This window comes from Schistocerca piceifrons, chromosome 3 (genome assembly GCF_021461385.2).
Source record: "Schistocerca piceifrons isolate TAMUIC-IGC-003096 chromosome 3, iqSchPice1.1, whole genome shotgun sequence".
In the NCBI taxonomy this organism is placed as follows: Eukaryota; Metazoa; Arthropoda; class Insecta; order Orthoptera; family Acrididae; genus Schistocerca; species Schistocerca piceifrons.
The window spans coordinates 322,142,870-322,155,341 of NC_060140.1; the positions used below are offsets into that span (position 1 = coordinate 322,142,870).

Genomic DNA, 12,472 nt, shown 5'->3' on the forward strand with positions numbered 1-12,472 from the left:
TACTGTAGCCGTTTGCAAACGTTTTTAGAGGATTGACACTTTATCTGTCTAGCTGATCAACGCGTATGTTCATTTACAGTTACGCTTTCTAGCAAACGCTTACATTTACATACACAGCTGTAAGAAATTTGTTTCTTCTAGAATTATAAAAACTGAATTCCTCAAGACGTTAGCAGCACTACACATTCACTGAGATTCGCATTTTACTCATTATCAGCACAACGTATTTGCGTGACTGATACCGCTCTTACAACTTTTCTGCTATTGCAGAGTTCTATCAGAGGAGTCGTAATGACATTGACATCATTTATTTATGGGACGCTCGGAAAGTATGAATCTGAGTTGATTTGAACGCTGCTCCTAGTTTAATGTCAACCTCCTGCTTTTTCTGGCTTTGTACGATTACTTACGTACTTCATTTATATCGTCCGAAGATGTTATTAGGTTCTTGTTTGAACTCATTTATGTTGTTGTGGTGTTCAGTCAGAAAACTGATTTGATGCAGCTCTCCACGCCAGTTTATCCTGTGTAAGTCTCTTCATCCCTGTATAACTTCTGCAACCTACATCCTCTTGAACGTACTTGACTGTAATCAAGCCTTGCTCTCTGTCTACAATTTTAATCACTTTAGATATTCCTCTATTACCAAACTATTCCTTGATACCTCAGGACGTGTCCTATCAACCTATCTCTTCTTTTACTCGATTGCGTAAAAAATTTCTTTTCTTTCTGACTCGATTGAGTACTTCTTCCCTAGTTATCCGATCCAGCGATCTAATTTTCAGCAATAGTCTGTAGCACCACGATTCTCTTCTTGTCTGTACTGTTTACCGCCCACATTTCACTTCCGTATTACTGCGAAAAGTGTTCATAAAACTTAAATTTACTTTAGGCTTTAACATATTTCTCTTTTGTAGAAGAGTTTTGCTTGCGATTCGAAGTCTGCATTTTGTACTCTCTTGACTTCAGCTATCGCTAGTTATTTTCGTTCCCAAGAAGTAAAACCTTCCAACTACTATCACTATCTCATTTTCTAATCTAATTCTTTTAGTACCGCCTGATTTAATTCTACTAAATTGGTTTACTTTTTTTCTGCTGACGTTTACTTACAATCTCTTTTCAAAAGAGTTTCAATTCTATTCAACTGATCTTTCAAGTCCTTTGCTCTCTCCGGCTGAACCACAGTTTCATCGCTAAAAGTTCAGAATTTTGTTTCTCCCCTTCAAATTTGTTTCCGTCTCACATCTCTGTTTGGTTTCGTTTACTGCCTTTTTCATCTGTTATCCGACTATAAAATCACTCTGTTTTATGCACGATACATGGCTGCTGTACGTACTAAATTTGCTGTTGACTGCAAGCAATTTAATTTAAACGCATTCGAGACGCAAAATGAAGCCAGTGTCGCCAGACAATGAGTCTACTTGGCAAGGAATCAGCATGCGACAGCGTAATCGGATAGGAAAGCGAGAAATGGTGCCTGGCGAATATCGATGAACGGCGTGCGTGCATTTGACGTCAGAGTCCGTCACCACTGGTTTCTGTTGATTCCCAGCAAACTGCAGCGGACTATACTCGCTGGAACATCACTAACACGTGTTGCGGGATTATCTGATACGGTCACCCGACACGTGTTCATATTTATAAGTCAATTCTTATCTTATGTAAAGAAGAGCAGACCGTCAACTGATCCTCTCACTATGCAGTGCAGTGTGCGCTGTTTTGAAACTTCCTGGTAGATTAAAAGTGGTTTCTGGAGTGGGATTCGAACCCGGAACCTTGCCTCTCATTGTAATTACTCTTAATAAATCAGCTATCCAACCCTCACGTCTTTATCTCCGCCAGTACCTCTCAGCTACTTTCCAAACCTCACAAAATGTTCAAATGTGTGTGAGTTATTAAGGGATCAAACTACAGAAGTCATCGGTCCCTACACTGACACTCTACTTAAACTAACCTATGCTAAGAAGAACACGTACACCCATTCCCGAAGGAGGACTCGAACCTCCGGCGGGAGGAGCCGCGCACTCAGTGACATGGCGCCTCTGCCTCTACCCGCGCGGCCACTCCGCGCGGCCTCCAAACTTCACAGGCGTTGACTCTTTTGCAGGAAAAAAAAGGACGATGGTTGAAGTGCAAGGGATATAAAATACAAACTCGCAATAACAAGAAAAGACTTTCTGAACGTAAGTAATGTGTTAAAATTTAATATATACTACCTGACAAAAAAGTGAAGCAACTTGAAGACATGCTCGGATGTCAGTGCAACGTCGTACACAAAAACGTTGCCGGCAGGTATGTTAATGAATGGAGTTGTGATTCTTTGTGCCAGGTGGAATGGCCACCAGAGTGCATTACTGTTGTTCGTGTTTCGTGTTGATACCAGGCCTGGTAGAGTACATAAAAGCGTGGAGAGCGTCAGATGTTGAGTGATCACTGTGAAGATGCCGCGTACTCGTGTGAGACAGGGTTCTCAGCAATTGACAGAATTTGAAAGTCACCTCATTGTGCGTCTCCATTTGGCCGGCTGATCGAATCCTGCCGTATCTAGACCCGTGGGGCATTCGTATGTGGACCGATGACCTCGCTGTTTGGTCTCTTCACCCAAACAACCCAACCCATTCGTATGTGACATTGGCCGGATGTTGGACCACATGGGAAGGTGAGGGCAGACATCCTCGTCATCAAGATTCCTGTCGGACACGTCTAGACTGCCCACAACAATCTTCGTCATCGTGTAACATTGGTCGGAAACTGGCAGCAGCAGGACTCGGAAAACACCGTCCCGATTCTCACAAAACAACACAGACGACTGCATGTGGAGCGGTGCAGTGACCGAAAAGCAAGGACTGATGATGAACGGCGTCGCATTGTGTTTAGCGATGAATTGAAGTTTTGCTCTGCCCTTGCGGCAATCTGGGGATAGATGCCATTCTTCCAATGTTTTAGTGAGGCATAATGGTGTGGGGAGCCATCTGGTATTTACTTCAAGTCAGGGTTGGTAGTGAGTGAGGGAAGTCTGACGGCACAGCGGTGCGACACGCTCGCCCCGTGTCCCCCTTAGCTACCTCTCATTCGATGGTAGTTTGGAGCCATTTTTCAACAGCACAACGTTCGTCTACACTTGTCACTACGAACTTTCTATATGATGTTGGAGTACTCCCGTAGCCAGCACGATCCTCAGATCTGTCACCCACACAGGAGTGTTGGACCAACTCGGATGTCATTTCTGTACCACTGCCAGTATCCAGAATAGCCCCAGTCCCCGTGTCCAGGATATCAAAGACCATTTACAACAGCTGCGAGCCATCCTGCCGCAGGAGAGAATACAACGACTTTATAATGCCCTTCCCAACTGAATCAGTGCGTTCATCCAGGCCAGATGCTTTGCAACGTCGTTTGGATAATTGGGCTCATTTTTGACACCTAAGTATCGACCAAAGCTTCTTGTATTAATTATATTATTTATTCAGATTTTTTTGCTGGACCTGTTTCACCCATTACTGGCGGTTAGCTAGAAGAAGACAGTCCATTTTGTAACTATCGGTGTTTATAATGAATTAGAACGGTACAACTTCATCAATTCCAGTCCCACTAAGGCACTCGCTGGAAGTAAGGCAACCCAGGGAAACCTAATTCAGAATGGCCAACCCGACTAGATCCACAAGTCATCCATCACACGAGTACATTACCTTGACCACCAGGCACATGATGGTCTCTGGCGCTATCTTGTCGAGCGTTCTGTCGCAGTCTACAGGAAAGGCGACTTTGCACGATGCACAACGCTTTCCACGGGTAGCACCCGCAAAGTTTCATTCAGGTGATATAACTGTAAAGAAAGTACCTCGTGAAATACAACACTGGAAATATCAATCGACTACAAAGCACACTGAACTCACCCAGGCTACTGTCAAGTAATGTCAGTCTTATTAACACCTTCGCTCTAGTTTTTGGGATTACGTATATTCTACATCTACATCTACATCTATACTCCGCGAGCCACCTTACGGTGTGTGGCGGAGGGTACTTATTGTACCACTATCTGATCCCCCCTTCCCTGTTCCATTCACGAATTGTGCGTGGGAAGAACGACTGCTTGTAAGTCTCCGTATTTGCTCTAATTTCTCGGATCTTTTCGTTGTGATCATTACGCGAGATATATGTGGGCGGTAGTAATATGTTGCCCATCTCTTCCCGGAATGTGCTCTCTCGTAATTTCGATAATAAACCTCTCCGTATTGCGTAACGCCTTTCTTGAAGTGTCCGCCACTGGAGCTTGTTCAGCATCTCCGTAACGCTCTCGCGCTGACTAAATGTCCCCATGACGAATCGCGCTGCTTTTCGCTGGATCATGTCTATCTCTTCTATTAATCCAACCTGGTAAGGGTCCCATACTGATGAGCAATACTCAAGAATCGGACGAACAAGCGTTTTGTAAGCTACTTCTTTCGTCGATGAGTCACATTTTTTTAGAATTCTTCCTATGAATCTCAACCTGGCGCCCGCTTTTCCCACTATTTGTTTTATGTGATCATTCCACTTCAGATCGCTCCGGATAGTAACTCCTAAGTATTTTACGGTCGTTACCGCTTCCAATGATTTACCACCTATGGCATAATCGTACTGGAATGGATTTCTGCCCCTATGTATGCGCATTATATTACATTTATCTACGTTTAGGGAAAGCTGCCAGCTGTCGCACCATGCATTAATCCTCTGCAGGTCCTCCTGGAGTACGTACGAGTCTTCTGATGTTGCTACTTTCTTGTAGACAACCGTGTCATCTGCAAATAGCCTCACGGAGCTACCGATGTTGTCAACTAAGTCATTTATGTATATTGTAAACAATAAAGGTCCTATCACGCTTCCCTGCGGTACTCCCGAAATTACCTCTACATCTGCAGATTTTGAACCGTTAAGAATGACATGTTGTGTTCTTTCTTCTAGGAAATCCTGAATCCAATCACAAACCTGGTCCGATACTCCGTAAGCTCGTATTTTTTTCACTAAACGTAAGTGCGGAACCGTATCAAATGCCTTCCTGAAGTCCAGGAATACGGCATCAATCTGCTCGCCAGTGTCTACGGCACTGTGAATTTCTTGGGCAAATAGGGCGAGCTGAGTTTCACATGATCTCTGTTTGCGGAATCCATGTTGGTTATGATGAAGGAGATTTGTATTATCTAAGAACGTCATAATACGAGAACACAAAACATGTTCCATTATTCTACAACAGATTGACGTAAGCGAAATAGGCCTATAATTATTCGCATCTGATTTATGACCCTTCTTGAAAATGGGAACGACCTGCGCTTTCCTCCAGTCGCTAGGTACTTTACGTTCTTCCAGCGATCTACGATAAATTGCTGATAGAAAGGGGGCAAGTTCTTTAGCATAATCACTGTAGAATCTTAAGGGTATCTCGTCTGGTCCGGATGCTTTTCCGCTACTAAGTGATAGCAGTTGTTTTTCAATTCCGATATCGTTTATTTCAATATTTTCCATTTTGGCGTCCGTGCGACGGCTGAAGTCAGGGACCGTGTTACGATTTTCCGCAGTGAAACAGTTTCGGAACACTGAATTCAGTATTTCTGCCTTTCTTCGGTCGTCCTCTGTTTCGGTGCCATCGTGGTCAACGAGTGACTGAATAGGGGATTTAGATCCGCTTACCGATTTTACATATGACCAAAACTTTTTAGGGTTCTTGTTTAGATTGTTTGCCAATGTTTTATGTTCGAATTCGTTGAATGCTTCTCTCATTGCTCTCTTTACGCTCTTTTTCGCTTCGTTCAGCTTTTCCTTATCAGCTATGATTCGACTACTCTTAAACCTATGATGAAGCTTTCTTTGTTTCCGTAGTACCTTTCGTACATGATTGTTATACCACGGTGGATCTTTCCCCTCGCTTTGGACCTTAGTCGGTACGAACTTATCTAAGGCGTACTGGACGATGTTTCTGAATTTTTTCCATTTTTGTTCCACATCCTCTTCCTCAGAAATGAACGTTTGATGGTGGTCACTCAGATATTCTGCGATTTGTGCCCTATCATTCTTGTTAAGCAAATATATTTTCCTTCCTTTCTTGGCATTTCTTATTACACTTGTAGTCATTGATGCAACCACTGACTTATGATCACTGATACCCTTTTCTACATTCACGGAGTCGAAAAGTTCCGGTCTATTTGTTGCTATGAGGTCTAAAACGTTAGCTTCACGAGTTGGTTCTCTAACTATCTGCTCGAAGTAATTCTCGGACAAGGCAGTCAGGATAATGTCACAAGAGTCTCTGTCCCTGGCTCCAGTTCTGATTGTGTGACTATCCCATTCTATACCTGGTAGATTGAAGTCTCCCCCTATTACAATAGTATGATCACGAAACTTCTTCACGACGTTCTGCAGGTTCTCTCTGAGGCGCTCAACTACTACGGTTGCTGATGCAGGTGGTCTATAGAAGCATCCGACTATCATATCTGACCCACCTTTGATACTTAACTTAACCCAGATTATTTCACATTCGCATTCGCTAATAACTTCACTGGATATTATTGAATTCTTTACTGCTATAAATACTCCTCCACCATTGGCGTTTATCCTATCCTTGCGGTATATATTCCATTCTGTGTCTAGGATTTCGTTACTGTTCACTTCCGGTTTTAACCAACTTTCCGTTCCTAATACTATATGCGCACTATTTCCTTCAATAAGAGATACTAATTCAGGAACCTTGCCCTGGATACTCCTGCAGTTTACCAATATTACGTTAACTTTTCCTGTTTTTGGTCTCTGAGGACGGACGTTCTTTATCAACGATGATAATGTCCTCTCTGGTAAGCCGTCAGGTATTTTATCGTTTCGCCCAAGGGGGGGTCCCTCTAACCTAAAAAACCCCCGTGTGCACGCCACACGTACTCTGCTACCCTAGTAGCTGCTTCCGGTGTGTAGTGCACGCCTGACCTGTCTAGGGGGGCCCTACAGTTCTCCACCCAATAACGGAGGTCGATGAATTTGCAACCATTATAGTCGCAGAGTCGTCTGAGCCTCTGGTTTAGACCCTCCACACGGCTCCAAACCAGAGGACCGCGATCGACTCTGGGCACTATGCTGCAGATATTAAGCTCAGCTTGCACTCCGCGTGCGATGCTGGTTGTCTTCACCAAATCAGCCAGCCGCCGGAAGGAACCAAGGATGGCCTCAGAACCCAAGCGGCAGGCGTTATTCGTTCCTTGCGTAAGTTTCTGATTTTCGTCGTTCTTTTGAATAATCACCATTGTGAACCACTCAGTAAACATCGTAATGACGTAACATTTATCATTGATAGTGGTACTGTGGAGAACCAAGTACCGCCGGAGTGATGACAAGTGACTTACATCCTGAAAGTCAAGATGAATACTTCGGCTGTTGCTCGCTCTGAGCACAGTAAGCTACATACCTCGTAACGCTGAACCATCTCGCCGGAAGTGAAAGTGGTGTAGTGGACGGTTTCAAGTCGACTCTCGCCCATCACGTAACTTCGACATCGGAGCCGACGCACCACGGCGTGGCCAGTGCAGCTTGCATCGCGTACACGACAGCCCGTCCCTTCTAACATTACTGCTCTCTTCTGCCTCCACAAAGTTATTTCCATGTAGGTTGCACACACTCAGTGCTATGCTCCCAGACGTAAAGCGTTACTTTTGTCTCATCCAACAAATTTAATCTGTTTGTTTTGAAAATTCAAACGCCATTCTTATTGTAATTTAATACTTATTTACGTTCCAGACGTTTTCGTCTTATATATTAAAGGACCCTCCGGTGGATTTTTTAATAGAATAACACGGTTTTGTTTCGACATGTGATACGATAGATTCGAAACCGTTCACACTATAATTTGTACGTGGATGAAATGTTACCTGCTGTTACTCGTCCGTCGTGCCAAAATCTGCTTTTTCTTTCAGATAGTCATAGGTTAGAGGGCACACTTCCACTTCACTTACAAAAATTCAGTACATATTCGCTTCGAGATCTTTTAATTTCCTGGTTTTCACACATCGTGTTTCGTTAGATAAGTGCTGTGAAACACTTCACTGCTGATCTGGCAAGAACTTGTTTTCTAGTGCAAGAAATGTGACGATTATTGACGTAACATTATTCGTCAACTTAGCAAATATACCAACAAATTTGTTACATTTAATCTTATAAAGTTCTCTATTATGGCGTATCGGAAGTATTTTGTGCGTAAGTATATTTATTCCGAGCAAGTACTTACTTTTAGTAGAAATGAACGTAATAATGAGATTCCTGTTGTTGTTGTTAGGGTCTTCAGTCCGAAAATATTTTGTTGCAGCTCTCCCGTGCTAGCCTCTTCATCAATTATTGCAACCTACGTCCTCCTGAAACTGCTTACTTTATTCATTTCTTGGTCTCCACCTACAATTTTTGACCCCCCCCCCCCCTGTCCCTCCAGTATTAAATTGGTGACTCCTTGATGTCTCAGAATGTGTCCCACCAACCGATAACTTCTTCTAGTCAGGTTGTGCCACAAATTTATTTTCTCCCCAATTCTGTTCAGTACCTCCTCATTAGTTACGTTATCAGCTTCCTAATGGGACTGTACTACTAATGTGCTAGCATCATAGAAATGGATACAAAAAATTGGAACCAGCTATTTCAGAATATCTGATACTTACTACGTAGTTTGGAACTTAAATAGTGGCAACACTGCTGTGTAGACACTATGAATGGAATCTACTATTGTCGCTGATAGCACACGTTGTTGACATATCTACCTTACCTCCGAGCAAATGCCATCCCACGTCACCGGCGTGCGCACAGTCGAAGGAAACACAGTAACTTGTGAGCGAGCGGTCTAACGTAACGGTGTCATTATGCTTTCGAAACAGGAACAACGGAGTTGGATCAAGATTGAATGTGTCAAAGGTCGTACAGCACGACAGTGTCATCAAAGTCTTCAAGAGGCGTGTGGGGAATCGGCATTGCCGTACAGAACAGTGGCACGTTGGGTAAAAGCCTTCAAAGAAGGTCGGCAAACTTTGGCAGACATGCGTCGGGCAGGTCGTCCTAGCGTCTCTGAAGAAGTAGTGCATGCTGTTGCCGCGTTAGTGGACAGTGATCAACACCATACGATTCGTGAGCTCGCGCACGAAACCGGATTAGCGCATACGACTGTGCTTCGTATCCTGAAGGAACGCCTAGGAATGCGAAAAATTGCATCACGATGGGTTCCGCATGACTCGACAGAAATGCAGAAATGGATGCGTTACAACACTGCTCAGACGCACTTTGAGCGCTATGTGCGCGAAGGAGAGGCTTTCTTACGCCGTAGCGTAACAATGTATGAGACATGGGTCACATCGTACGAGCCAAAACTGAAACGCCAATCCAACGAATGGCGTCATTATGGGTCGCCGCGAAAGACGAAAGTGCGTCAGAGCTCCAGTATGGAGAAAGTTATGGTGATTCTCGTGTACGACTGTGATGGTGTTATCCTAACGCATTACGTTCCTCCGCGGCAGACCGCCAATGTACAGTATTACTGTTCGTTTTTGGAGAATCACCTGCGACCAGCTTTGCGAAAGAAGCCGCGACAGTTTCTGCGCAACCCACCCATCATTTTGCACGACAATGCGCGGGCGCATAAAGCGCAAGCTGTGGCTGCTCTGTTCGGTCGATGGGACTGGGAAGTACTGTACCATTCACCATACTCCCCGGACTTAAGTCCTTGTGACCTTGATTTGATTCCGAAGATGAAGGAACCACCTCGTGGCATTCGCTTCAAAACTGTTCCAGAGATTCGACAGGCAATAGACCGCTCCATTCGCACCATTAACAGAACAGACTCTGCTAACGGTATACTACGCCTTCCACATCGCTGGCAACGAGTTCTACACAACGCTGGTGACTACTTTGAAGGACAGTAACAGGTGCAAACACGTAACTCTTTTGTATCGGTTGTGAATAAATAGTTGCCACTACTTAAGTTCCAACCCTCGTATATAAAAATCACAGAAACTTTCGTAGTGAGAGGTATTTTTTATTGATCTGTACACTGAAGTTTCTTTCCTTTCTACTGATGGACGGAGTACAAGGATAACTCTTTAATACCGCTTCGAGGTCTTATTATTGCTATCGTGATAATCATTGCAGGCGTGATATGTGCGAATTTTTATATGTTTCGCGCACCTCTTTGTGAGGAATAACTTTGAGAATGTGGTACGACCAAAGAAAATATTAATCAAATATGGTAGATGTTAGGAAGTACATTAGTAATTAACTATATTTTAGCTAGTGTAGGTCATTTTTGCTTAATAAACCTGAATTTAACATAGTAAAATAAATAATAAATTCGCTAGCATTCATGGCAATAATGCCCCCGATCTCTTAATACTGCTGTTATTATGGTAACATGTGCAGTGATATTTACTATAGAATAGCATTATCTGTGTACCATAAAAGTAGAGATTTCTTTGCAATGAGCATTATCTTCTTGGCACCTAGTTAAAAGAAGTTTTCAATCTTTCAATCTGAATAGTCAGGTAGGAATGTCTCATGTCTCTTTAATTTATAGGTATTCTCAATTTTTTGCTTTATATCACTCCGCAACTCGCTGAGAAGCTTCATGGCAGAACACGGGACGCCACTCTAAATCCCATACAAGTAGGCAAGGTCTATATGGAAAATATTTTTCTGTGACACTCGACCGATTTTCTAAACAACCCTGTCTTCATTTGTGCTACCCTTCTTTTTATGCGTTCGACGTCCCTTTCGGTAGCAGCTCGAGTAGTATTCAGCTATAGGTATAGTCGAAAATATTTAAGCTGAAAAGTTAACGAAGTCCATTCTGGTCCAGTAGTAGTCGTCTATTATGAACCACCTCAGGTGACCTGAGGCAACGGCCTTGCCGCAGTGGATACTCCGGTTCCCGTGAGATCACCGAAGTTAAGCGCTGTTGGGCGTGGCCGGCACTTGGATGGGTGACCCTCCAGCCGCCATGCGCTGTTGCCATTTTTCGGGGTGCACTCAGCCTCGTGAAGCCAATTGAGGAGCTATTCGACCGAATAGTAGCGGCTTCGGTCAAGAATACCATCATAATGACCGGGAGAGCGGTGTGCTCACCACATGCCCCTCCTATCCGCATCCTCCTCTGAGGATGACACGGCGGTCGGATGGTCCCGGTAGGCCACTCGTGGCCTGAAGACGGAGTGCTCAGGTCACCCGACGATGATCTAAAAGCACTTATATCTATCTGGAAAGAAGTACTGTGAGGATAAGAATCTCCTACATCTCACGTAGGGTGGAATGGAGCTGAGAAAGGCATGATATAGAAGCATAATTCAGCAACGCCTAGAGCAATTTTAATCAAATTTTCTATATACATGACTCATAAAAATGCTGTGGGAATAAACATACCGCCGGCCGGTGTAGCCGAGCGGTTCTAGGCGCTACAGTCTGGAACCGCGCGACGGCTACGGTCGCAGGTTCGAATCCTGCCTCGGGCATGGATGTGTGTGATGTCCTTAGGTTAGTTAGGTTTAAGTAGTTCTAAGTTCTAGTGGACCGATGACCATAGAAGTTAAGTCCCATAGTGCTCAGAGCCATTTCAACCAATAAACATATCTTTACCACCTCTAGGGGTGGGATTGGGGTGAGAAGCAGGAACAAATATATAAAAATATCCGATAAAGACCGGTATTAGTACCGAACTTGATCGCTAGGCTCGTTGGCGATAGTCCTGATGCCATTTCAGCCCTGGGGGGAGGGAGGAGTGTTGCAAACAAAATGATGTATCAACAGTGTAACGCTTGAAGCAAGACTTACCAAACTTAACACTCGTATCAGCATCCCATTGACTGAGCGTGGAACTGAAAACATGCGACATAAAATCATAACTCGAGAACGCATGCAGCAGTTCCAACCAAATTTGGTACACTCAACGCTCATTATTTGTATAGAAGTACTGTGGGAGTAAGATACCCCTACTGCCCCTAGAGATGGAAATGTCAAAATTATTTGGAAACGACCTGTTGATTTTTTCGCTGTATTCAGCTGACTTGGAATATGCTTCAAGCGCAGTATGTACCTTACCTCTCTTCTTCTGTGCGTCAACGAGATTACGAGAATTAACGCAGCAGCTAGCCAATAATTTTGTCAGCGTGTCTACGGGTCAAAGGTAATGCGAAACGGCTCAATACCACTACGAGTAAAACATTTCCCCTCCTCTCTAGCGTCGCATGGTGTAAAACATCAGAGAAGGAGACAGTTGACAATTGTCCTTTTTTTCCGAAATGACAATCAGGTACTGTCGGCAGTATGTCTCAAACGAAACCTAAGTCTGTCGATTAGATTCATTGGAAAGAAAAAAAGTGAAACTATTTTGATGAAACAGAAACAGGTTATCAAGGACAACATCGGCTTCAGATACCTACGAAACATGTCGAGAAATATGTCTGAAATGTGTTAAATGTAGAAATGTTTGTGA

At 43.8% G+C, this 12,472-nt stretch overlaps 1 protein-coding gene and 1 pseudogene across 1 annotated transcript in view; one reads left to right on the forward strand and one right to left on the reverse strand.

Annotated features, from left to right (window-relative positions):
* Positions 1–12,472, reverse strand: part of LOC124788137 (mucin-5AC-like) — a 329,966-nt gene that overhangs the window by 266,674 nt on the left and 50,820 nt on the right. The gene's annotated exons all lie outside the window — the stretch shown is intronic.
* On the forward strand, positions 10,882–10,998 carry LOC124790319 (annotated as a pseudogene).